This window comes from Ornithodoros turicata, chromosome 3 (genome assembly GCF_037126465.1).
Source record: "Ornithodoros turicata isolate Travis chromosome 3, ASM3712646v1, whole genome shotgun sequence".
NCBI lineage: Eukaryota > Metazoa > Arthropoda > Arachnida > Ixodida > Argasidae > Ornithodoros > Ornithodoros turicata.
Genome location: NC_088203.1, coordinates 90,411,837 through 90,438,564, shown reverse-complemented (window position 1 = coordinate 90,438,564; position 26,728 = coordinate 90,411,837). Strand labels below are relative to the sequence as shown.

The following is a 26,728-nucleotide window of genomic DNA, read 5'->3' as shown; positions in this document are numbered from 1 at the left end:
ACGGCAGCTTCACGGTAACGTTATCGGCGATCTAGTCATACCCTCTATTGCCATTTGGAACTGAGAAAGAGATGAGACGCACAATATCTTCAGGAGTCGAAAAATGATGTTCAATAAAAACACCTTCTGTGTTTTTCACAACCAACATGCGCAATATTTTTGTCGTCGTCCCTTCTGAGGAGTACCGGCGCAATTGGCCTAAGCACCTCTGTCACAGTTACGGTGTCTTCGACTGGTTGCTTCCGGTCTCTCTAGAGCGCTCTGGAGCGACGTTTTATCTCCGACTGGTCGAAATGGAGCACTCTCAGTCTCTGACTGCATTCGACTCGTTCATTCGGTGCGCTCTAAAGTGGCAACGCCGTCGGAGCGGTTGCGAAAGCTGGTTGGGTTCCGGTCACGTCACTGCACCAGCTTCCGCTGAGTAGTGTTTCTGTTCCGCCATGCTTGCCATGTTCTGCATTTCGCATCGTCGTCGTTTCGACTACGAGGGAAACACCGGAAGTCACGTAGCTAACATTCCCTCTCCGCTCCTCTGCTCAAACCTGCCGTGTTCGGCTTCTGCACGGTACCTCCGGCTCAGAACCGGAGTGAGTGAGATGCGTTCTGTCCCTCTCCAGCTCCAAGTATGGAGACTTCCAGTCGAAGACACCCTACGTTTCCCCGTTCCTTACATTTTACCACAGGCGCGCGCACGATATTTGTAGAAGGCTGCGCAGCGCAATCATTGCCCTGTCATGAGATACGGGCCGCACCTTCTTGGCAGTTTGGCAGAAGATGTTGTGTTGTCAGTATATAACTGGTAGTGGGACGAAGATCGTGGGAAAACAAGGGGGGGGCGGTCAGGGCTAAAAGAATATGATCGATACGTGCGGTCACGTGCGTCTCGGGTAACCAGGGTCGTCGTGACCCTGGTCATCAAGCCCAGGGTGACTTGGGCGCCGTCATCAGCGGCATCCAAGCTGTAGATATGTGCAGTCAATGCCACTGCGGTTGATACCATTGGTATTTGTAAGCTGACTGTGGGCTGAGCGGATGCAATACTCGAGCTCGATTAGCCCTCTAAAGCAGATACGGCCGTGGTGACAGTCCGAGTGCGTTCAGAGAGGCTAATGGTCCTATCAGACAGCTAATGGTTGTTGCTCAAGGGCGAGATCGTACTTACATGATGGAGCATCTGCGCGTTGGCAAATATTCTTGCGCAAGGGGAAGTGAGTGGGTCGACTATGTCCGCTAAATTGAGCCGCTAATGTAGACTGCTTTTAAAGAGGAGTTTGGGGTGGGGGGCAACGTTAAGTAGACGAGCGGTCGGCTTGCCTATACTTGGGACACATTGCTCGGGAGAGAGAGTGGTAGGACGAAGGGGAGGATCGTTAATTTATTTGCTGGTAAGCAGCACGGTCGTTTAGCCGCCCTTGAGGGTCGGACGACCTTGAAAACGATCAGAAGCGCTCGTTGGACGAGCTTCCGACGGTGGAATTTACCACGAGGATACACTATCTCCTTGGGCTGGGGCTCAGATGTGCCGGTGGGCTGCACAGCTTGCTGAAGTCTGCGTCTTGCATCCGATGACGCTGGGCAGTCCATTATAACGTGCTCCTCCGTTCCTGTTTCCCCACAGTGGGGGCACCCAGGGCTCAGTGTACGGCCGAGCTTGAAGATGTAGGCGCATGTGTAGTCACTGCGGGATCGGATGCGAAGAAGGAGGGAAGCCTCTGCCCTGGAGAGGGCATCGGATGCACAGAGTGGTGGTGAGACCGATCTCTCGTTTCCTTGTTAGGGTGTAGCTTCCACACATGTCCCCTGATTGAGTTCGAGCAGCAGAAATTGCTGACTTTCGGCCTGGTTTTCGCAGCTGTTCTAGCAGAGTATCAGCCTGGTCATTGCCTGCTATGGCCTTGCGGGAAGGCATCCATTATAGTGATATCGCAGTGCCTTAGGGTTCAAGCCGTGCTATTTGCCATCGGGTCTTTTCTGTTACCTTTCCTGCCGGTCTTTCCAGCATCTTTCGTAGTGATATTTGATACGAGAAATAGCGCCCCGTGGGTCTCTGCTAATGACAATGTTGGAAAAGTTTGCGTCTTCTGCAGCCTTAAGCGCTTCTGTTAATGCGTGCAATTCCGCGTCTGTCGATGTCAGCTCCCCGAGTTGTACTTCTGCCAAGTTGAGCGTGTCCAAAGTGCTGAAGTATGCGGTGACACTTATCCTTGTGACTGCCTTGCCTACTGTCGCCTGCGTAAATGTGCGTACTTCAGTTGTAGGGGCACTCCCCAGCAAAGCGTTGAACGACAGTGAGTTCTCTCTACTTCTTCTTGGTTATCAAACTTTCCCACGATACCGGCCTGCAACGCGTAAGTGCTGGGATGTGTCCAGCAACTCGGGACCAAACGTAAAGCAGGCTTCACCTGATGCGGCTCCCATATACACCCCATGCATTAGGACAGCACGTTGCAGTGATGCCGCTTTGCATTCGTTCGCTAGTGGGACGTTGCCTGTGTCATAACGAACCATTTCGTGCAAGCTTCGTTGGCTAATATTGGTGTCCTCTAAGTTCCATTTTGGTTCCAAATTTCCAATCTGTAAAGGAGGCTCCTCGCGATGCACTGATGCGCTAATTGAAGCTCCCGACCGGATGAGTTAGCGCAAATGCACCATGTATTTTGCAAGAAACGCGTGAGTTGACTGCTGTATACAGCTTCTCAAACACCATACAAGGAGACAAATTCAAAGATTTGTTGCGCAAAAAAAAAAAAAAAAAAGAAAAACCAGCTTGCTGTCTCGAGACTTCCTTCAATGCAGGCAATAATGGTGCCGTGATGTTACACGTAAGGTTTGTCTGCCTAGCGTGGAGACATGCTGCACGTGCCGCAGGGTAGAACTGCGGATAATTTCGACCACCTGGGGTTCTTTTGAAGTGCGCCGGAAATCTCTGACACACGGTGCTGCAAGCAATGTTTACCTCCCCCACAATGCAGGCAGCTTGTGAGAAAATTGGCCAGTGCCACGCTGGCCAGGAATATATGAACAAGCGGTGGCAATCAAGCACAGAGGACAATATTAGTTGATTTCTTTAGCCCTTGAGAAGTTGGGACTAAATGTAAAGCAGGTATCGCCAACCTATCGCCGTGGGATGCACGCGTTGATAATCGAACAGCGCGTCTGGCACATTTTGCTGACACTGCTCTTGATTGGAGAGCAGTGCGTTGTTTTTCTAAACTTGATGCTTATTAATGCAGATTTGTGGCTGAACTCTGCGAGGTCCCCTTGCAGTTCCAAGCTTTTCAGCTCGACTTGTTGAGCTACACTTTGGTGTGCCCATATGTGGGGTCCCTCTCCACACTTCCGCAAGAACTTCGCGTGCTTTAAATACCGCTTGCGCGAATTTTGAAATACGTAACAGATCCAGCTGCCAACAACGCCACGTCCTGAATAGTTCTGAAAAGGACAACGAAAATCAGATAGGAAGATGGTGATATTTTGTGGGTAGCGGTAATATCCTAGCCACGAACATCTTTTTCCTAGGTTCCGAGACGCACAGAACAGGCCTCGCCACATTTAATGTTCTCTACGACTCGGCCTTGAAACAACCGATTTATGCAGCTATATTTGCGTATGGATGACGCTTTGTTTGCACTACTTGGCGCTTGCGTTTCGGATCAATTTTCCTGTGTTTGGTTGGTAACGTGTATTACCCAATTTTATTTATGTGTCCTCATCCTATTGAAAATCCCTCTCAGGCCTGATGTGCTATGGGACCGGGAGGTCCTCTCAGCCTGAAAGTACCTCTCAGGCTGAGAGAACCCCTGAGATTGACAGGACCTCGCTGGACCTCTCAGAAGCTGGAGACCCGATTGCGACATCGGAACATCTATGTCCAATTTCGTCTTCTTCACTGCACCTGTCGTCGGAACGGTAGAATCATGCGGTGGTACGATACACGAGAGATAGAAACAGACAAGTGCATGTCACAAAACACCATATAAATTGACTTCCTCCGATGGTACAGATATACTCAAGGCATGCGCACTGCTATCAAATTACATAACCGTCCTTGCAGATTACTCAGATGGCTGGTCTTCCACGATGACGCCAATACATATATATATATAGATTGGGTGATGTGGGCAAGCTTTCGCTTGTCCCATCCTACAGTTGGCAATACGATTGGGTGAGGGGTGTCCTGCTGACCTGGGGCAAGCGTCGTGCAAGCGATCGTACTCGCGAACTGAGCTCCCTTTCTGCGAAGATACGCGTCGTTCGCAGGGGCCAGCCAACGACGCCATTGATGTTCAGAGTGCCTTGAATCACTCATTCACCGCCGGCTCACTCTTTTGCGGTGTTCATCTGCTACAGCCCGCCAAGAACGCTGCAAGTCTAGATCGGTGGCCGGTCCTGACGTCCTACGTTACTTCCATGACACGTCGGCGACAAGCAAAGCTCAGGTAACTGTTCACAGTTTCCAACGACAAGACGGCAGCATCACGGACGCTCCTTCGGTGGTAGTAACGAGGTTCGTTGAGTTCTTCCGTGGATTGTACTCAAACTCCGCATCGACTGCCGATGTTTCTCTGGGCGCGTTTCCCTTAAAAACTCTCCCACCGGCGGAGAGCAGTACATTTGAAGACTTCATCCACCTCGAAGACCTCGATGCTGCTGTGCGCAGAGCAAAGCGTGGTACAAGCTCGGGACCGTACGGGCTACCCGCAAAGTTTTACTCCACGTTCTGGCCGGTGCTGCGTACCTTCTTCATACAGGTTATTCGACGTGGTTTCGCGGCTGGAGCCCTCCCATCGTCTTTTGGACTGGGAAGCTATATATTTCTGCCTAAGAAAGCTGGTAATCCTGCCTCAACAACGACTACAAGCTCGACATAGCCTTCTAAGTCAGTCAAGTGCTCCCAGCGCTCCTTCACGCTGGCCGATCATGCTGTTTGCCAGGCCGTAGCCTGTGTGACAACCTGAGTGGGATACGCGTCCTTTTGCACTACACACGACGACGGGCAGCGTCCGCCGGTCTCGTTTCCTTGGACCAGGCCGAAGCATTTGGCAGAGGGTTACACGCATACCTCTTTTCGCTGCTGAGCGCTTATGGCTTCCCAGATATTTTTGTGTCCTGCATACGTTTGCCGTACACGAACCACTGCAGTCAGATGAGTGTAGCAGGGTTGCTGTCATTTTGCTTCCCCGTCCAGCGAGGTGTCCGCCAAGGCTGCCCATTGTCTCCCGCCGTCTACGTCCTGGTTTTGGAGCCTTTTTTACGATGCGTAGAAGCGTCTCATGCACTCATTGGACTCCCCCTTCCTGGAGCGCGAAGGTGGAAGATCTCTACGTATGCTGATGACGTCACACTCTTTATCAACGACCGATGCTCGCTAACGGCAGCTCTGCAGCTGTAGGAGCAATACGCAGCAGTATCAGGCAGTCAACTTAAGACCCAAAAGTCCAAGATACTCTCTCTTGGATCGTTCTATGTCGACCATGACTTTCCGATGCAACAATGCAAGAGCATGCGCATCCTTGGTGTGTGTTTTGATCAAGATGGCCCCACGCCTCTCAACTGGACACTAGCAACACGGCGGATGCAGGATTCGTGTCGCGCAGCGCAGGAGTACGACTTCTCGTACAGAGAGCGAGCATATCTCCTCCGGTACGTCTTTCTAGGCCGCCTTTGGTTTCTGGCGCACGTTCTTCCGCCGCCTGCCACTGCAACATCACGTATAGGCACGAATATCCTCTCCTTCTGGAATCGGAAAACAGCACTTGTCGATCAATAGATGCTCCGAATGCCTCCAGAGAGAGGAGGCTCTTCAGTGCCGCATGTTGCCATTGCCTGTCGATGTTTTGCATTGCGTACATTTATCCGCATTTTGTTATCGACAGGCACTTCTACAATATTGGCTAGGGCCCCTTCGTCGCCACATCGAGCATGATGCCTAATTGAACAACAGTCCAAGCACTGTGGTGCCTGGAAGGTTCCAAGAGGCAATAGTGCGATCCTTCTAACAAGTCTAGCTTTCCACTGTCTACCCCGGAATGGCACCACCGCTCCGTGTGGCCATCTCTTGTAGCTTCCACAGATCCACCCTCCCGTCGTGCTATACAAGGTGCGCAAATTCGGTGGCCTGCTTTCGTCCCGTCCTGGCTTCCTGGTGACCTTCAGGACATACTCTGGACATTCGCCTGGAAAGTTCAGCCTACCCGTGACCGACTGGGACGCTGGGGAATCGTACCCCACCCTACGTGTCCCTTTTGCAGGCACCCCGAGTCGAACGAACATGTCACGTGTCTATGACTGTCGTGTAGCTTTTTGTCGCAAAGCTTTTTGGCAGAATCTGCGAAAGTCCACACGCATTCGGTGTCACGTGGACTTTCGTGAAACCTCGCCTCGTGCGCGTTCGCCCGAAGGTCACAAAAGTACACGGGTTTTTGTCAACGTACGCTATGTAACCACCTGCTGTACAACGCCTGAACCCGCGCATCAACATATCCATAAAGTTGAGTACAGATTTATCTGGAGCTCTGTAGGAAGAGCGGCCGGAACTTCCGAGAAACGTTTTTCAGCACGCACGATATTGGCGTCTCCGGTAAATAAGGTACCCTTTACATTCAAGATTAAATGAATGATGTCGAAAAGTAAAGTAATAGTAAACCCAGTAAAAGTGTAATGAAGAGCATAATTATTCCTTTTTTTCTTTCTTTGGCACCTCGATTGTGGCTGACTCGATTACAAAGAGGTGAGGTGTATCTCTGGCGCATTGCACCCTACTACAATTACACCAACAGCAATTTGCCTTAGGAAGATAACATTACAATGGACACTCCTCTCCGCTATGCTGACAACGACTTTAAAGGAAAGCCCAAACAGGAAAACCACGAGCCAAATAAACGTTTTATTGCCTTCCGCGCAGGGACGATGACATGCCTAGGCCACTTAAGCAGGTATGTAAATGACGTAAGAAAAATGTCATTTTCGATTTAGATACTGGACGCCAAGCTTTCTTCACGTTTACATTCGCAGTCAATGCCGCTGCGGACTGAAATTTCGGTATGCGAAGTACCACTAAGACAGAGAATTACAAAAGGTCGAAACAAGAAATGCAGCGGGGGCTCAAAATCTGTTACGCAGCATACACTGCAACATTGGCGTGAGCTTCCTTATGTCCTTCGAGGATGTCACTATGCCGTTTGGCTCGAGTCCCGTCTGCAGTTCGCCGTGCGCCATTGAGTCCACGTTCGCTGCACTACATGGCTTCGCGCTAGCGCTCCGCGCTTTAGCAGAGGTAGATCGTGCTGGAGGTGAACCGCGGCCTCTTTCCCCTTGTTGCTTGAATATTGCCTTCCTCCCAATACGCGCTGTTACGCTCCTGATATCCCTCCGCAGTGGGTGGCCTATAACTTTGTATTTGTTAAACAACAACAACTTTATTTTAAGATGATGAATAAGGAGTTTCATCACTAGAGGCGATACTTTATACCCCATTGTCCTGCTCTGTTCTTCTTTGCTCTCGAAAACATGTGATACTAGTGCAACCCACTGGTTTTCGCCCTTGTTTTATTATCAGCTGTGATCTCACACCCAGAAGAACAAGACACAACAAAATCTTGGCGAAATATGTGTTCCTTAAACTCAAGCTTTGTACAGCATTATGAACGTTCACCAGCTTTCCGCCATCATTTCAACCCTTTTCATTCCATCCTTTTGGTTTGTTCGTTCGTTCGTTTGTATGTGTGTGTGTGTGTAGGTGTGTGTAGGTGAGTGCGTGTGTGCGTGCGTGTTTGCTTTGCTCTAGACGACCTCCACCACTACGTCATCAATTACGTTTCGCCGCCGCCGCCGCCAAAGCATGCTGGTGGGCGCTTGAATGCTTTCGCACCTTGGTATATTTTCTTGTGTATACTGTGCGTCGGTATGATCGGGAGTTCGCATTGAAATCGTCAAGCCACCACGAAGGTAGGGCAGCGGATGTGGGTTCCATAACGCGCGGAAAACCTAGCACAAAACTCGAGGCAATCGGTGTAGTGACATCCTTGAGGGACATAGGGAAGCTGAAGCCAATGTTGCGGTGTACGTTGAGTAACATACATTGACCCCACCACCACCACCACTGAATTACTTGTTTAAACTTTTTGTTCTTCTCTGTCTTAGCTATGCACAAGAGCAGTGACTGCGAAAGTCTACGTGGACAGACCGTGGCCTCCAGTATCTGAATCGAAAATACCATTTCTGTTCCTACGTTCTTTACATACCTGCGTTCTCCTTAGTCATTGTTCCTGCATTGCAGCGCAATAAAACGCGGGCTTATGGCTTTCCTCCTTTCAAGTCGTTGTCAACACAGTGGAGAGGGGCTGCCCACTGACACGAAAAACTGGCTTTTCTTTTTCCTACAAGAGCAAACAAACAAAACCAACATAAGTACAGACTCGGGCGCCTCAATAGTGTGGATCACCCGTAAAAAAAATAAACAAAAACGCATAATCGTATTATACATCACGCTCCGGTAGGTAAATTGCTGTTGGCGTAATTGTGGTAGGTTGCTATGCGAAAGACGTACACTTCACCTGTTTCACAGTCTGGGTAGCAAGAGAGAAAAAAAAAGACCTCTTGATTAGTTTTGTTGGCGTTAGTTTTCGCCATCCTTCATTTAATGTTCAAGGTAAAGAATACTATCGTGAGCTTTATGAAAGGCAACACGGGAGCGCGTGGCAAATAGCCTCGCGCGTAAATTACGGTGACGCGTGGCTCATTCTGCGTGGAAGTGGAAAGTGCGCTGCCGTGGCTTCTGTTGCCGTCACCCCGCCGCATTCCGTTGACAACTGATAATGGCGAGCGACACTCCCAAGCAACACAATGTACTGAAAGTCGAGTGCAATAGGGGTGGACGGGTAGGTGGAAGGCCTTGAACAGACTTGTGAAACTAAAGAACATTGATAAGACACACACCGGCCACCCCCATTGCACTCGATTTTCAGTACATTGTGCTGCTTGGGCTGCTACGGCCACAGTCTACTGCCACATCACAGTCTGATATGCTGGGCGTGCCTGCACGACACAGCGCAGCAAAACCTTCGCCACATGCGATCACGTGTCGCCATAGAGCACCGCCACAAGTGGCAGAGGAGGCAATGAGCCACGCGCTCCCTTTCATAAAGCTCACGACAGTAGCTTATTTACCGGAGTCCCCAATATCGTGTGTGCGGTGATGTTTCACTGAAGTTCTAGTCGCTCATCCTACAGAGCTTCAGATACACCTTTACCATACATTTTAACTATATGGATTTGCAGACCCCAGGCGTTGTACAGCCGGTGCTCACATAGCTCACATTGCCTGAGACCCGTGTGCTTCAAACTAGTTCGATCCCCTTGTGCACTCTATGTGCCAGCTGAAAATCCGCCGCTTCACTGCCAACTGCACACAGCTCTTTCAGCAAGAAGCTATACGAACCAATGCCTTCCTTAAATCCATTGACCCTTTAATGACATATGCTGTGCCTGGCCGCATCCCGCGCATCGAGGAATCGTTGCTGCATCGGCTGCGGCTGAATGTGGCACGAACTCCACTCCTCCTATTTAAGATGAGTCAGCATCCATCGCCTCTTTGCCCCACGTGCCGCGTAGAAGCTGACGTGCCACACATCCTCCTTGCCTGCCAGCGGTACGAAGGTTACCGGTCGAGTCTCCGGCGCCGCCTTGCTCATCTAGGCTACCGAGAGCTCCTCAGAAAACCTCAGACAGCACAGCCGGCGGTAGGATTCGAACCCACCACCTCCCAGTCTTCAGCACGACCTTGGTTACCACCAACGAGCGGACGCCTTAGCCCACTTGGCCATGCCGCTGGTCCTTCGGGAATCTAAACTCCTGGGCATTCTCTGATACGTCCTATGCGGAACGATTAGTGAAGGAGCTGTTTATTTTGTATTTTTCATAATTTTCTGTGTCTAAGCTGCTTGTTTCTTCTTTTGTTTGCTTGATAGCTTTTGGGAATAGCAAGCCCACACCGTGGCTAACCTTTCCCTTCTCTCTCTCTCTCTCTCTTTTTTTACTTTGCATTAAACATATGGATCGAACATATGGATAAACATATGGATCGAACAGGGGGTCCCCCTAGTTCGATCAACCTGAAGATAATGAAATTGGGGCGGGCCCAGTCGTGTCCAAGCCGCAGTGTTTTACATGGGAACGTCACGATCTCCGATTCCTTTGCTTCTTTGAGGGATTTTAGTGAAGTAAGTATGTCTTTATTCCTTCATTCCATATACAGGGTGTTTAAAATTAAGCTTTCACGAGCGCTACGCAAACACAGCGATGACAGGATACCGAATGATAACTTTACGCTACTTGTGTAAGAAACAGGTGCTGCTAATTATGTAGCACCTGTTTCTCACTCAAGGGACAAAAAAATAGCACCCGTTTTCTTTTGTTCGCCTATTTATAAAGTGCTAGTGAAAGCTTAATTTTGAACACCCTGTATTATTCATTTACTATTAAAGGATAAAGACACGCTGACGCGCCGGCAGTCGAATATGCCTCCACCACTAATCTTCTTCGTGGCTCCCGTAGCTCTCTCGATCGCTCGGTGCTGGCCTTTGCTGGCTTTTTTGGGATATGGGAGCCCTTTCCTCTGATTCCCGTTTCATTCGATTCTGATCATATTTTAGTTTTCAAATTAGCCTACATTCTGGCAAAATGTTGATATTTCAATTTTGCAAATGTATAAAATTCTGCTTGTTGTTGAAGTCGATTTAAGGTACAGGTAGAACCTCTCTTGCGCTTTCCAACGACACCTCGATCGGCGTTCTATATTCAAACCTTCGCGAGATAGACTGCCGCAAGGTACGCGTACCCCTATATTTTCGTCTCTCTCGCACGCGCCTGTCGCACTCAGAGATTGCGTCAGATGCCACAATGACCTTGTTCTCGCACGTGTAAGCTATCATGATGTATTCGGTTGATTGCTATCGGTTTATTACTCACCGAGTTATCGCGTTATAAAATTTGGCATAGTTTCGTTGCAGGCAAATTTTGACCTGGCTACCAAACCGAACTGATGCCCCTGTCAAACGGGCACGATAAATGTCATTTCAATGCAAGGTGAATGCTACGGGAAATGGCACTTACCGTGCACGTCTGTCTGGTGTATTAGACATTTTCACGACGAAAAAAGACATTCTGCGATTTGGGGATTTCTAGGGCAGCGTTGCTTCCCTCTTACGTGTCTCTGAAGCACTGATTAACCGTACTAGAGCGATGTGTGTCTTCACATTCTTACAGGTGAAGTCAAGATGAGCGGTTCCATTACAACACACTCTATACGCGCTTGGATCTTCTTGATCGCACACAACAGGGTGCTATAAAAGCGTATCGATGTCATCCTTACGCAATGAAATGTTTCAACGAAAGTTACTGGAACTGTGTGCTGGGCTACGATGACTGTTAAACCCAATAATGTGAGTTGTGGGGGTTCTGGCTCGGTGCTGGACAGTTGGTCGTCGGCTCGGTATAGCAGTTGTGCACAATCTATGCCTGAAATGCTTTGTGTGCAGCAGCATAATGTCAGGCTTGTACAAAATAAGACGGGATGACGTCAAATGGATAACAAATGACACATACATAAAGATTGAGAAATTCATGTTACCAATGGAACTGAAGAAAAATGATCAGACACGCCCGCAACCAACCATACTGCGAGCAAAGCGTCATCGATACGCAAATATGGCTGCATAAATCAGTTCTTTCAAAAACGAATCATAGAGAGCACGAAAGGTGGCGATGCCGGTTCTGTGCATTCGGGACTTCGCAAAGAGATGTTCGTGGCTGGGATGTTCCCATTAACCTCGGAATATCACAATTTTTCCACCTGCTTCTCGTCGTCCTTTCGCAGATTATTCAGGACTTGGGGTTGTCGGAGCAGCTGGATCTGTTTTGTATTCCCAATTTACACAAGCGGTACTTGGAGCAGGCGAAGTTCATGCGGGAGTGTGCAGAGGAACCCCCACATTGGGGTACCCAAGTGTAGCTTCCTCAACAAGTCGAGCTCAAAAGCTTACAACTTCAAAAGAACCTCACAGAATTCAGCCACAAATCTGCATTTCAAAGCATCACCACAAGGAAAACAACGCGCTGCTCTCCAACGAAGAGCAGTGTCAGCGAAATGTGCTACCTGCGCTCTTCTATTTTCAATGCGCGCATCTCACGGCGGTAGGTAGGTGATACCTGCTTTAGATTTAGTCCCAACCTTTAGGAGGCCAACAAGATCAACTAATATCGTGCTTGTTTACCATCGCCTGTTTATCACGATATTCCTTGCCTGCGCCTCTGACCAATTGTCTCACAAGCTGCGTGCATCGGATGAAGAACCCTGCGACAGCATTTTTTTTTTTCTTTTTTATGCGCAGCAAATCTGCGAACCTGTCTACTTCTACGGTGTTTGAGAAGCCGTACAGACCAGTGAACTCGCGCGCTTCTTGCAAAATACATGGTGCATTTGCGTTAACGCACCACGTCGGAGGCTTCAACCAGCGCTTCAATGCATCGCGCGAAGCTTCCTTTACGGGTTGGAAATTTGGAAACAAAATCGTACCTCGAAGACTCCAATAATCGCCAACGAAACTTGCACGCTATGACACAGGCAATGTCCCACTAGAGAACAAATGCAAAGCGGTATCAACGGAACGTGCTGCACGCGCTTTTCTATTTCTCAAACATGGATTTATGAGTGTGAGGTGAAGCCTGCTTTACGTTTTGTTCCGAATTGCTGGGCATGCTTCAACTTTCGTCTCGGGAAGCGGTGGTAACGTGTCCCTATGGTCGGGCACGGCTAGTGATATGGCGCAACCACAACCGAGCTTTTAAGCGACTGAACCCAGAAGGGTGTCTTCTAAGTGTCTGACTGAAAACACTTATGAGATACCCATGACTCGCCGCTTTGGTGGCCGTCAAAAAAAGACATCATCTCCAAACCTAGTATGCAGGACGTTTCGCTGTGGCGCATCACGTTCAGCTCGAAGCTCTGGTGTTGGTAAACCTAATGCTGTCGTGGTAATGACTCTTTAGAACCGTACGGCGTCAGGTTCCGCTGCGCGTGAGATTTGATCTAAAGGGGTGTCTAATGGCAGAATATGATCAGCTGTCTCCAATGAGTCAATGGAACAGTAGGCTTAGCAGGAGTGGACAGGAATGGTGGATGAAGCGTAATTCCACCGATGCTCATTCTGCGTCAGTGGCTTCGATTTCTTGAATGAAAATATATTTAAACAAGTAGTTTACTTCCTGAAAATATGTCCCTAAGTAAATGTACGTTTCTTTCGTCGCCAATATGGCGTCTCAGTCGAGGCCAAATTATGTTCCCAATAAATGCAGCATCAGCGTGCCATCCACGCCAGTCACACCAACTTCATTTCCTTTATTTATGTGAATGACGATGCGGCACAACTTCCACTAGCCTGATACACAACTGTAAGGAGGTGGTGGAGGAATAGAATATATAAAGACGGCGACGGCAGAAGGGAAGACGAATCTTGCGTGGCCTCGATCTTCAGTTCTTCTAGGCAGGCGACGATAACTTTCGGGGTAACCGTTTGTGGACACCAGCTTATTTCCCTGAGAGTTTGGAAGACATCGGGACCTGGTGACCGTATACGCCGAAAGTTCTTCGAATTTCGGTAAAGGTTACTTCTGTTCCACTAGCGGGCACCACCAGAAAATAGTTAGCAACGAAAAGCTTTTCTTTGACCATACTGACAGCGCTCCACAGCAACGACGATTGCATGATGATCGTGGGGTGTTTCACTGCTGGTGGTTAGCGAAGCACGCGGTAGATAAGCAGCCACCACGGAACACATCATGAGGCACCGCCACGCGTACGAAGAGACCCGTGCAAACTGCCAAGCAGACTTGCAGCCGCTTTGATAGTATAGACGCAAGGAGCATTCTCTGTGAAATATAGCCAACCAAATAGCCAACCAAAGCCTAAAAATGGCACAGCGTACGAAAAGCCCTGTAACGCACCCTTAAAAATTACCACAGGAGTGTAGTACTGTGTTCCGGGTATGCCTTCATCAATCTTCTCAGCTTTCAACCCTGACGTCATTTCTAGTTGCGACGCCGTACACAAAAGTGAGGAGCCAACAAGGCCAAGCCGGAACCGCTGCCTTTGCCACCAGCTACTTACAAGGTCGAGTATGGGTATAGCAGAGGCTACTCGTTCATCTCGGCACGCACCCAGCCGACAGAAGGAAGTCCTACGTCGATGTGTATGATTGTGTGCGGCATTATTCCCAAGAGCGCTGATAGGAGAATTGGTGCATGACACCAAAACGATCCCGAGTCGGGATGAAATCGGCGTGACAAAAGACGACCACAGAAACGCGTTGCAAGTTTTTTTTTAAAGAAATATGCGCTGAAAATGGGATACTCGCCAACATCTGCAGAGATCATAAAGCTTGGGACATTCAGATTTATGTCCCTGGATGTGCGACAATATCAACTCAACGATGTATCCCATTGACATGGGAGCGATGCGGGTAATGATAGATAGAGCTATACCACATACAGTAACCAAGTTCGAAGTCCGAACGCACGCCGGCGAGACTGTTTGAGAGAACTTTTCTCTGTGCAAGTTCTTCTAACAAGCGATTTGCACGTGCTGTCGCGGCAAATACACCAACAGACCTATCCCTGTTTACAAACAAATGACGTCAGATGGTAGAACAAATCAATATGTCACAAGAAAGCCATGTTTAAATGTGGCTTCTCATAGTGTAAGATTTTTTTTTTAATTCTTTACATATTATTAGTTGTATGTCTTGTTCTTCTCCATTCGACCGGTAGCCCTTTCTAAAGATGGCTACCGGCCTCTTCCATCTTCTGGAGCCTGAAGGACACGGGTTTCTCTCGGAGTGTACGTAGTGTCTGTATACAAAGCCAGCGCGAACTAAGTCGTAATAACAAACCACATTCCTCACAGGATTACGACATTGACTTTCAGACGATGCAATGCAACTCTTGGGATGAAGCCTTCTTTTCTTTCTGCGGTGGAACGCGAATGAAGACACTGAAGCGACTCAAAACGTGACCTCATTTGTGTGTACCACTAATACAAAGAAGCCACCCGTGACCTTCGTGAAACGGTGGTGTTCTCCGCCCCCACAGTTTCGGTTTGACTATATTTACCAACGTAATGATTAGGTCACGGTGACGTTTCTTCGCTAGAGGTCTATTGATTGTGAATCGTCGTTCGCCAATGCTTGCAGCGACGTACATATTGATTTCACCAACTATATGAAGTGGAGAGTGTCGGAAGATGAAGATAGCTATAGCACATAAAAATTTAGATGAGGAGTGTCCCGTAGCCAACGGCACGTCGTCTCTTGCAGTGCCCCTTCCCAGAGGCAGATTAATAAGTAATTGGATCTAATTAGACGCCATCTCTCCCCCTGCGCCGGAAAATCCGATTTAGGATGCTCTCACGTAACGAGACACTTCTCTTAGGAAGAGCCCTCGTGGGATGCGTCCGGCTTTCTAATATTTCATTTAATCAGCGCTTGAAGTTCGGTCAAGAATGGCCTGAAAGTGATGCGAGATTGCGCTTATGTGCACTGTAAGAGAAAAAAGCAGTAAAATGGAGAGTAGTTACAATTTCTAGTCCCCTAGACTGCAATTACTCCCCATTGTAGTCCTCAAACCCCCAAATCTACGCCCCAAAGGACAACAAATAGTCATTGAACTTCGCAAATGACCTCTTGAATGCAATACTCTACGTGAACTTGATGGAATAAGGCCATATAGCTAACTCAGCAACTTTCGACCCACACAAAGAAAAAAGTAGAGGTTCTTTCGTGCGAAATTGTGCCCTATGCATGTCGCAAGATTTTATATCACTCGCCATATCACGGTTGACGGTTTAATTCGAAGTATTTTCATTCATGCACATGAATTATGTACCTGGGACTCTTAGAACAGAGCGTGAAATGCAGTTCCCACTCTGTGACATTCATTTACTCCCATGAATTTACTCCCTAAAGGGACTAATTTTTTGGCAGTGTATTTAGTTCACAAAGGAGTAACATTACTTCTTTTTTTCTTAGACTGGAACAACGGCCTAGCAATACTCGTACCAAAGCTAGTCTAGCCTTGCCAGCTACGCTTAGTGCAACACTGACTACAGAATGCATGCTGGAAGTCGAAAAAAAAAGCTCATATAGGCTCGTGAAGCGTCCAGTGTAAACTTAATAAGCAACTTGATTCATTGGAGATTGATTCCCAGTATTTTATTTTACGGTTTGCCTATTCCAGATCTTCAACGAGTCGGCAATTAATCGGCGATAAATTCTTGGCGGGGATCAAGAGTTACTTTAGGGAAAGGGAAAGTCGAAGGTCTGCTTCTACAATAATGAGCATAGTCCACAGGTTATAGGACCCATAACCTTGAATACTGCTCCGTCCAGCTCCAGTCGACGTCTGTTCAGAATGTCCCTTTGTCACGTGTGTGCCAGAACTGCGCACGTTCCTCGCTATCGTCCCTCCGTCCTGCACTCCAAGAAAAAAAGGAGTACTTTTACTCCTTTTGGGGACTAAATGCATTGCAACAAAAAACAGTCCCTTTCGGGAGAAAATGCACGGGACTAAATGAATGTCACAGAGTGGAGACTGCATTTCACGCGCTGTTGTAAGAGTCCCAAGTACATAATTCGTGTGCATGCATGAAAATACTTTGAAGCAAACTGTCAACCGTGATATATCGAGTGATATAAAATCTTGCACAATCTTGAGCACAATTTGCGAAGAAATATGCGCTAACTGTTCCTTACTCTGTGTGGCTGCAAAATTGCTATGTTGGCTGAGTTATATAGCCTTGTGCCCTTCAAATTGACCAAAGGCACATATTTACATAGACTGTGGCATTCAGGAGACCATTCGCGAAGTTCAGGGACAATTTGCAGTCCTGGGGAGTAAATGTCGGGACAAAACGTCGGGTTAGGGAACTAAAATGGGGAATAATTGGCAGAGTAGGGGAGTAGAAGCTGCAATTACTCCCCGTTTTAATCCTTTCCTTCTTAGAGTGAAGGTCGACCGTAACAGGGCAGAGGACATTTCTGGGACAGTGACGAAAATGGCCTCCCGAAATCTGCCATTTTCCTGGTCACATTTCCACGCGCTATAATGGCTCGATCGTTTCTCTGAGGACGGCATCAGCGCGCCAGAGGGAACATATATTGTCATTGGGCGAACTTCTATCTTTCGTAATTAAAAAGTTCATAATTGAAAATTAATTAGCATGTCTCTTCATGTGGACGGTCGTAAGGTGACCCACTTAACCAAGAATGTATCGTCAATTATTGTAAATGAAAGAAGGCATTTCTCTATATTTAAAAAATCCACAGGTACCGCGGACACCCTGTGCAAAGCTTCGCTTATTATATTAAAAGCCTTTAGGCCTAGCAATAACTTTAGTAAAGTAATGCCCTTAGCCCCTTAAGGTATTAAAATGAAATGAAATGAAAAAGGCATTGTAAAGCAGTACAGCTGCAATATCAGGAAACTGATCTATTCTATATCATCAGCCTTCAGTACTCTTATGTTGAACACGCTGAACTTAATTATCATCTCTGTTTTTCTCTGGTCATCATCTCTTTGTTTTCTCAACATCTCATCATCTGCTTGTACTTTCTGTGTGTAAGCGTACAGGGGTAGCCAGTTCGACTTCGTCGAAACTTACATCCCCCTTTTTCTTTCTTTAACACATCACATCACATCACATCACTCTCATGCCACAATAATTCGCCATGATTGCGCTCATAGTTTTTTTTAGAAAATTAATATTGAAAATTACAGGTTACACTGTGCCGAGGCTGCCACCAACTGCGCTTTGCTCGTGAAGCATACAGCGGCAGAACTACATTCCATGCGCATAACACTGTCTTAAAGAAAACAAGTCGGCTACGTAGTCGTCATGAGCAGCAAGTCAGTTGGGAACATAAATCACTGTCGCTTGACAAATTGGGGATTATTCCCACAAGACGCCGCCCCGAGCAGTTTTACAGTATTTTACAGCAGTGCATTGTATTCCAAAGGGAGCCTGGCCATTAGGAGTAGCCTAAAAAAGAGGCTTGACCTGCCAATCAAATTGAGTGTTTTTCATTGGCTGCTGTTTCCTATGCAGGCCGCCATGACACCAAATTTTTCCCGAAAATGGCGGCGTAGCTTGGAACGGCAAAGCGAGGATTTCATAATTTTTTCACGAATTGCTTCAATTTTATTCCGTAAGTATACGTTATGTTGCAATTATGTTGCAAATCACCTTTAAATTACGCTCCTGTATCGACGTTTACCTGAAAACAATATGTTTCGTCGTCCTTGTTAGGCCTAGTAAAGAGACGCCTCACGTTTTCAACAAATCGGGGCAGATAACGATAGCATTCGAGATTATGGTTGGCTAGGAGCGTGCTATGCGGTGAAGTTCATTTTTAAGAGAGCATGTTTCAGCAGTTGACGACGCAACACATTACAGGCATTGCGAAAAAAAGCTTCGCTAAGTCGCATCACAGCTTACACCGTACACAAGCAGCCATGATGCTTTCATGCCAACAAACATAACGGCCGCCGCCACAGGTGGCGGGGCATGCGCACACGCGCACCCAGATATGGTCCGTTGCCAATGGACTCTTTGGCAAAGGTGTGCGTGCCACCAAGCACGCGACGCAAAGCGGTATGTGTAGTTTGAGAGACGTTCTTCTGTCGTCTGCTTCGGTTATAGTTTACCACGGCTGACGTTGTTGCTTCGCATACCGGGAATGTTGTTGTTCTTCTACCACCGCCTGTGGCCGTCCCGTGATGCTCGAAGGCGTTACTATGGCGAAGTTATACTATGAGCCCTTGCGTGCTACAGGTGGCGCTTGCTTTTGTAAAGGTCTGTAAACATAGAGATGATAAGCCGCGTTTATATGAATACGACATAAGCGTATCGTATCCAGTTGTGGAATCGAATCCACCCGTGTAAACGGGTGAATTCGCTAGGAGAGCGTATAGTATTCAATTCGCTAAACACAGGTGGATCGAGACGTTGGATGCGCATTCAGATTGTGCATGTAAACAGACGATTCGCATCGAGGGAAGAGGAGAGGATTATGGGAAGGGGCGTTCGGCTGCGGTCTATAGAGGCATCGTCTGCCACTCTTAGTCGGGATGACAAAATGGTGATATTAAGGAGTTCCCAGCCACGTTCCGTTTTGGATATCTACACTCACACAAGCAGCAGGGCTTGCAGCCGTAGAGCAGAGGTCATTCTGAAGTACGCTTGAAAACGGGACGTAGATGCCACGTTTTTTTTTACGTCTTGGGGTTCGGTGCGAAGGTAGCGGGACACCGGAAACGACAGTATTTGCGGAAGTCTCTAACTTTCCGATATGACACGGCGCGGCGCCATCTGCGTTCTGGACTCGATGCGTATCCATGTAAACGGTGGCGTATCGTCTTTTCTCCGGTTTCGACTCGATTCGATACGCTTGTGTCGTATTCATGTAAACGCAGCTATAGAGGTAGTTCCTACACTCTAAGAAAAAAAGGAGTAAAACGGGGAGTAATTGCATCTTCCACTCCCCTAGTCTGCAATTACTCCCCATTTTAGTCCCCTAACACAACATTTAGTCCCGACATTTACTCCCCAGGACTGCAAATTGTCACTAAACTTCGCGAATGGTCTCCTGAATGCAAAAGTCTACGTAAATATGTGCCCTTGGTCAATTTGAACGACATAAGGCTGTATAACTCAGACAACGTATCAATTTTCCAGCCACACAGAGTAAGAAACAGTTAGCGCATCTTTCTTCGCAAATTGTGCCCTAGTATGGCGCAAGATTTTATATCACTCGATATATCACGGTTGACGGTTTGCTTCAAAGTATTTTCATGCGTGCACACCAATTACGCACCTGGGACTCTTACAACAGCGCGTGAAATGCGGTCTTCACTCTGTGACGTTCATTTGCTCCCGTGCATTTACTCCCGAAAGGGACTATTTTTTGTGGCAATGCAATTACTCCCCAAAAGGAGTAAAAGTACTCCTTTTTTTCTTAGAGTGTAGTCTTCGTTTTTAGCACCAGGGCTGTACTATTTGTGATGCGTGATGCGGGCAAGTTCGCACTTGTCCCATCCTACAGTTGGGAATACGATTAAGGATATAGGGAATGGTCGGCTAAAACGATAATGAAGATGAGCTCACTCACTAATTCTGTGACTCATCTAATCGGTAAACAGTACAACAAAAAGGTCTATTGAACCTCTGTACGCAATAAGGCGATAAGTACAAAAAACAAGAGAAAGAGAAAGAAAAACGAAACTGAGAATACTTCAAGTTAATAGTCAGTAAGGTAATTGCAGTTGGCAATAATTGAATACGTGTCTGTTCTACATGCATGTCCTGTTAGCATCGTTTTAGTGTGTGTGACAGCGGAAATTGAGCAAAATTCGGGAAGATGACTTATCCCGTATTTCAATATAACACCGCATGCGCAGGGGTTTGGCTCAAAAAATAATAATTTTCACGAGTCAGACCTTGATAACTAAACAATCGTGGCGCCAGGTAGATTGAATTCCCCTGTGTGTAGCGAAGCAGTCATGATCGGGCTGATTGTGCTGCTACACGAGCACACTCTCCAGCAGAATAAGCCTTAATTATTACCAGAGTGCACACGTATTTCGGATTACAGTGCTCAGTAGGACTGCTGACACGTTCAAGTTAGGTAAGAAGAACATGTCCTTCGAATGGAAGTTGAAGTTCATGTCTGCATCGTTACAAAATGTAATCTACACGATTTTTATAGGTGCGTATATAAAAGGGGTCTGGTGTCACCATCCGCCCCATTTACACTCACGCAAATTCCCGGTTCGTACCCTCGTATATAGCGGATCAATAAGATGCAATACGGTCCTAAATTTTCTTTGACAGGTACATTATTATATTTTGGATGTCATTCGAACCGTAAAGGAATACTGAAAAAGGTATGAGCCCCCTCATTGCATACAGAGGTTCAATTATTTCGTCCGTTCCATTTCATATTCATAAGTGAGAAGTCAACTGGTCCCGCTTCACAAAGAGCACCAGCCATCTCCATCGGAACACGCTCTGTTGCCGTCTGCTCCAGATTGGCTGTAATGACTTTTCCTTGGCCACTCTCCTTAGCCCTGTCCAGCACGTCAACCAGGCTGTCACTGCCGGCCCCCTCCGTTTTCCCAGAGCCTCAGGACTCATGAACAGACTTTGTCACGTTGTTATGGTAACATCTCATTACGGCCCGAGTCTCATTACGGCCGAAGTCTCATTACGGCCGAAAGTCTCATTACGGCCGAAAATCCTTTAATCCCCAAGTGTCTCGTTACGGCCAAAGTCTCAATACGGCCGAAGGTAGTCTCATTACGGCCGAAGATCTCACATAACGGCCAAAAAGAAAAAAGAAGCATCCACCATAGTAGCTCTGTATATACTGTGTTTTATGCTTCCCAAAATGTGTCCGAGGCGGTGTGCCCCCACGGCTTGTGTCACACACAATGGTTCATGCACACAATATTGCGACAGTGTCTCATGCATCCCTTGTGAAAAATGTTTTTATTGTCATATGTGTCACACGATATTTGTATGTGTTACGCCATTTTCTCTCAGTATTCAAGCAACATCCTACTCGTTGGTTCTGTGAGCAAACTGTATGTGTGTGTGTTCTGAAAAGTACTCCACAAGGGAGCTCCAGGAGTCACATGACCTATGACCATGATCTTCTCCCCCACTAGCTGCCTTCTACAATTTACGTCCACCTGAAATTTACAAAAAAGTACATAAGCCACTGAACAAAATGACATATGCTCTTGTTTGATGATGACTATAAGACATATGCTGTCAAGCAGACTTTTTTTTTTTCATATATTCAAAACATATTCAAGAATTATGGACAACAATGACAATTACGTCATAATAATGCAGCTGCATAGCCAGGAAACTATTTCAGGAGGTGTTTTATGAGGCTTGACATGGGGTGGAGGAGTCCCCCTCGTCAGTGCTTTATCCAGACCCCCCCTAACTTTTTTGCCTGTGCACCCCCTACAGGGGGTGCCCTTGCGATTTCAGCTTCAGATACGTCTGTAATGATATGTTAAGCTGTAATGACGTAACTATTCCAACAATTTTTTCCAACACCCTTCTCGTGCTTGGGATTCTGGATAAACCACTACCCCTTGTTCATTTTCGTGGGGCACTACATTAGAGCTTATGCCACTGCACTGATGTCACAATGTTAAAAGTGTGTGTCACTCTGGGCATTCGGAATTCCTCTAAGCGACAATATGTAAATTCAGAATATCCGAAGGGTAAACATCAGATGTTACCTGCAGGCTTCATGCTGAAACGCGTGTACGCAAAACACTTCCGCCGTGGTGGGCGACGCCGTTAGTGTAATCATACACGCAAGACAATTGCGGGCACATGGAGTAGTGGCAGCAACCTGAAAACGATACATTTTCTTGTTACATATGAGTAATCAAAAATATACATTCCCACATGTTTCGTTTTGTCGTTTGTAGGAAGCGCTAGTAAGGGAACAGCACTTGGTTGGTCACATGCAAGCCACAATGCGAGAGGTGCCGATATTTCGATTACGCGATCAAGAATTAAAAGTCTAGAACCATGCACACTTCCCCATGCAACTACTTCCCCAGCATCGTGAGACATGACACCATGTATTCACGTATAGTGTAATGATATGCAGGAATGAAAAAGATGCCAACATACCTGTAATCCAGTGTCCCATAAGTTTGATTCGATTTTTTGGCAGCTACCATGAAGAGCAAATGCACGATTCACAAGTTTCGTTTCGCCATTTTCATTGTTGATTTCGCAATTTCGCAAGAGTCGAGCAATCCCACGTGACCTCCTTTGGATCAGTGAAAAGTGAAAATTACTCGCGTCATGAACATATATGTTCATCTCAGCGCAAATCACGTTTTGCATGCTATAGAAGGAGGGGGGATCAATACTCTTCCTTTCGTGTTTTGATATCTTGTTGTTTTGCTACTCTCACTTCGGAGTTCGGATGGTGTCTAGCAACGTTGGGTACCTCGTTTCTTGTATGTGTGAGCGAGCGGTTGCTGTTTACGACTTGTTCATATATCGCTTTGTAGTGCTGTAATGTGCAAATTAGCGGACTTTATAGCGGCTCTCTATTTTCCGTCGTTGTCTTTCGAGCAGCGCCTGTTGTTCCGGTAAAAATCGAGTTGAATGAATCGCCACAGCCCCAACGTATATCGCGCAGTGTTGACCAAGACCAAGTCAAGCAGGAATTCTGGTGAGTAATGCTTTCGTAGATTGCCTGTCTTAGTAGTGTGCTGTCCACACATAGTTGGATTCTCATAAGAGTAATTTAAATTAATCAAAACAGCTGAAGTGCCTGTAATAGATGTAACTCGGTATCCGTTCGTAGGTTTGCGCAGTTTCTAGTTGGTTGCGCGTTTAGGAACAACAAATTTATTCGAAGACGATAAGATACCGATAATGCATCACCGTACAGCAGCATTTACTAGTATCATTGTGAGCCATATTTCATTTGTTAAAATTTGTCGTCGTATTTCTTCAAAAATAAAAGCGCAAGTCGGCGTACTTGAATTGATCTCCAAGAACTGCTTACGTCGAACGTCTGCAAATGTTGTACTTATGTGCCTTCGCGCACCATAGTAGGCACAAAGCATATCTGATTAGAATAAATACTTCAAGAGGAAGTCATTCAAATACATTGTTATTTATAGCTGGTTTTCCATTCCAGGCATGGTATGTGGCTGCACGAAGGATTCCGAAAAAGAAAAACAACAACATGGCTAATAGGATGTTGCTGCCCAGGGAGTCCTGGCGAAGAGGTGAGCTGTTAAGATCATCATAAGGTTCTGTTGTGAAGTGAGAAATTTTGTAGTAGTGCACGAATGTTAATTCGTGCACTACTTTTACAAAAAAAAAAAAAAAAAAACAGAAATGGAAAGTTATGCATGCATCATTTCATGAATTGTAATGTATTACTATTTGATATTCACATGTTTCCATTAAGGGAATGAACTACTGAACCTATATTCATATCATGGTCATGCTCTGTGTTTACCAGGAAGTCACATTTTTAAGGCTTGTCATTCTTTTGTCTAAATGAATATTTATGTTAACCTTGTATGAAATAGCAGACACGTATCAACACGTGTGCAGCTTGTGCACATTAAAACGAGCCATGTAGAGACAAATGCTTGTTGTTGTTGTTTTTAATATTCTAGCCTATTCATGGTTGCTCATCGCTTCTTGCAGGTTTACTCATTCCAGAAGCAAGAATTGTATCATTGTAAGGCGAATGGAAATAAACTGACATCGACTGAGATAGGTGCTCTGTCATGGCCAATGACTGTAGGATGGCTCCAAAAGCGTCACAACAAAGCCAATATTCATCTAGCTCTCTACAAGTAGCTAACTCCACATAGTAGCCTGCTTCACAGCCTACACTACCTTGTGGGAGTACACATTACACAATATGTTGCATTGTGCTGTGGTATGATAACATACCGTTTGTCTCGCAATATGTGTATATAAATATGATAAGGGCACAATGCATGGCTTATACCCTGCTGAATATATATCCATACCTGGCTGCGACATTGCATATCAATGCAGGTTACAATACACATTTTGACATTTGGCCGTTATGAGACATCTTCGGCCGTAATGAGACTGCCTTCGGCCGTATTGAGACTTTGGCCGTAATGAGGCACTTGGGGATTAAAGGATTATCGGCCGTATTGAGACTTTCGGCCGTATTGAGACATCGGCCGTAATGAGACTTCGGCCGTAATGAGATACAATCACTTCACGTCTCTTCTTCCTTCCTTTCTTTCATAGTCCTGCCTTTGCCTTTTTTCATCTCTTCCGTGTTTCCTTCTTTTGTTTTCTTTTTCCTTTCGTCTTTGAAATAGCAAGTCGGCTTTTTGCATTGCTAACCTTTCCTTTCTTTTTTTTTGAACAAACGTATTTCTCCCTCCTCCTATAAGCATTCCATTCAAAATGTAATTCTTTCTAGCTCTCTGTTACCACCAAACAGCAAGATATACACACTACAATATACTTGACGAGTACTTTAAAATACATTGTCAGGTACTTTGTGCTTTGTTTTAAGTACACTTGCAATATGGTTGTTTGTGCAGTTGTTGAGGAACCCATGATCCCATGTATTTGGTACTTTAAGTAAAACTCGAAGGGCTTTCCCATCACTGCAAGCGATCATATAGCATGACTGTATTTCGTTATTTAACATTGTTCATTCTTTGGTTGATTGTCCCGATCTTCCATCCTCAAGCTCTTTTAACTACTCCCCTGTATTGTCTGTAAAAATGTGTTGCGATCAGAGTGCTCTCACGTATGTTATGACTGACTTTAATGATGTTTATCGACACCTTTGCAAGTCACAGTTTTTCTTCATCTGCCATAAAGGTTTTAACATTATCGTAGTTATGCTTTCTGTGATGCTTGTTTATGTTTTTCTATTGTTTTGTTGTAATAGTGTGGTACACCATTATTAAGACTACCGTTATTCATGGGCACTATGAAAATAAAAATAGAACTGCATTGGATTGGACGTATAATTGGCTTCTGTATGTACTACATTTCATCTATATACCGGGTGTGTCACGGCTCAATAATTCGTAAACAGGTGGCGCCATCGAAAAACTTCATCCATTCATGGGACATTGCTCATGAACTGAGTAGTGAGCGTCTCATCTGCATACGCTCACTAATTAAATAAACATCACACAAATTTTACTTCGCACGCTTTCAAAACCACTGTTTTACGTATCGGGACCTTCAGCGAAAAATATTCAAAGAAAAAAAAAACGCGTCGACACTTAGTGATTTTATCGAGTAATTAATCGGTTTAGGTTTACACCTTTCTTGCGCGGAGCAACCTGTCAATCAGCTATCCAGCTGTCAACTTTGTGTTCATCCTCCTTGTTGGCACACATGGGTGACGGAAGATAAGAAACAGTCCCTAGACGACTGCAAGAGACGCTTTGGTGCTCTTTCTCTTTCTGCATTACCACATTCTCTTCGGTGCATTGGGCATCATCCATGATGAGAGCACGCCATCTCACCTACGGAACGGCAGAACCAGAGCCGTTTATAGAGAGAGTTTGGCCATTAGGAGGAGCCTAACTTGAAGCGCGTCATGCGACGTCACGGCTAAGCGACCTCCCTCGCCGTGCTCTATTGTTGTCCCGTCGTCAGCCGGTCGCCGACGCCATATTGATGCTGGTCGTTGCTTACGATGCAAGTAGGGAAGACACGTGCCTACATCGTCCATCCTAAAGTCACTAAATAGGAAGCAGAGTAGCCACGCCGGCGAGCGAGCCCGCCATCTTGAGTCAGGCGCATCTGCGTCGCATAGCAATGGGACGCCAATCCCCGCCTTCTCCAGTGAGGAAAACGCGCAGTGGAGCGAGCTCGCAACCCAGGAAACCGGTTTTTGTGGGGGTGACTCAAAATTGACGGCGAGTTTTCGGAAGGAGATGCCACATGACACGATCGGCCCAATTGCCGATACCGAACGACGGGCTTCGGCGTGGAAAAGCAATGCGATACTCTGTACCCTATTTAGTGACTCTATAGTGCATCCTAGTCCTTCGTCTTTGAACTCTTTCCGTTTGGCAACAAAGCCCCCCTTATCAGAGGTGA

General features: G+C 46.5%; 1 protein-coding gene and 2 long non-coding RNA genes across 5 annotated transcripts in view; 1 reads left to right on the top strand and 2 right to left on the bottom strand.

The window, feature by feature from the left end:
• LOC135388801 (B-cell receptor CD22-like) overlaps window positions 1-26,728 on the bottom strand; it is a 442,796-nt gene that overhangs the window by 186,389 nt on the left and 229,679 nt on the right. The window lies entirely within an intron of this gene.
• Window positions 21,527-22,884, bottom strand: LOC135387460 (uncharacterized). Its single transcript, XR_010421129.1, has 3 exons — window positions 22,769-22,884; window positions 22,366-22,481; window positions 21,527-21,798 (listed from the first exon to the last, which is right to left on the bottom strand). It is a non-coding gene; the product is annotated as an uncharacterized LOC135387460 (long non-coding RNA).
• Window positions 23,117-24,498, top strand: LOC135387459 (uncharacterized). The gene is made up of 3 exons (XR_010421128.1): window positions 23,117-23,321; window positions 23,796-23,886; window positions 24,317-24,498. It is a non-coding gene; the product is annotated as an uncharacterized LOC135387459 (long non-coding RNA).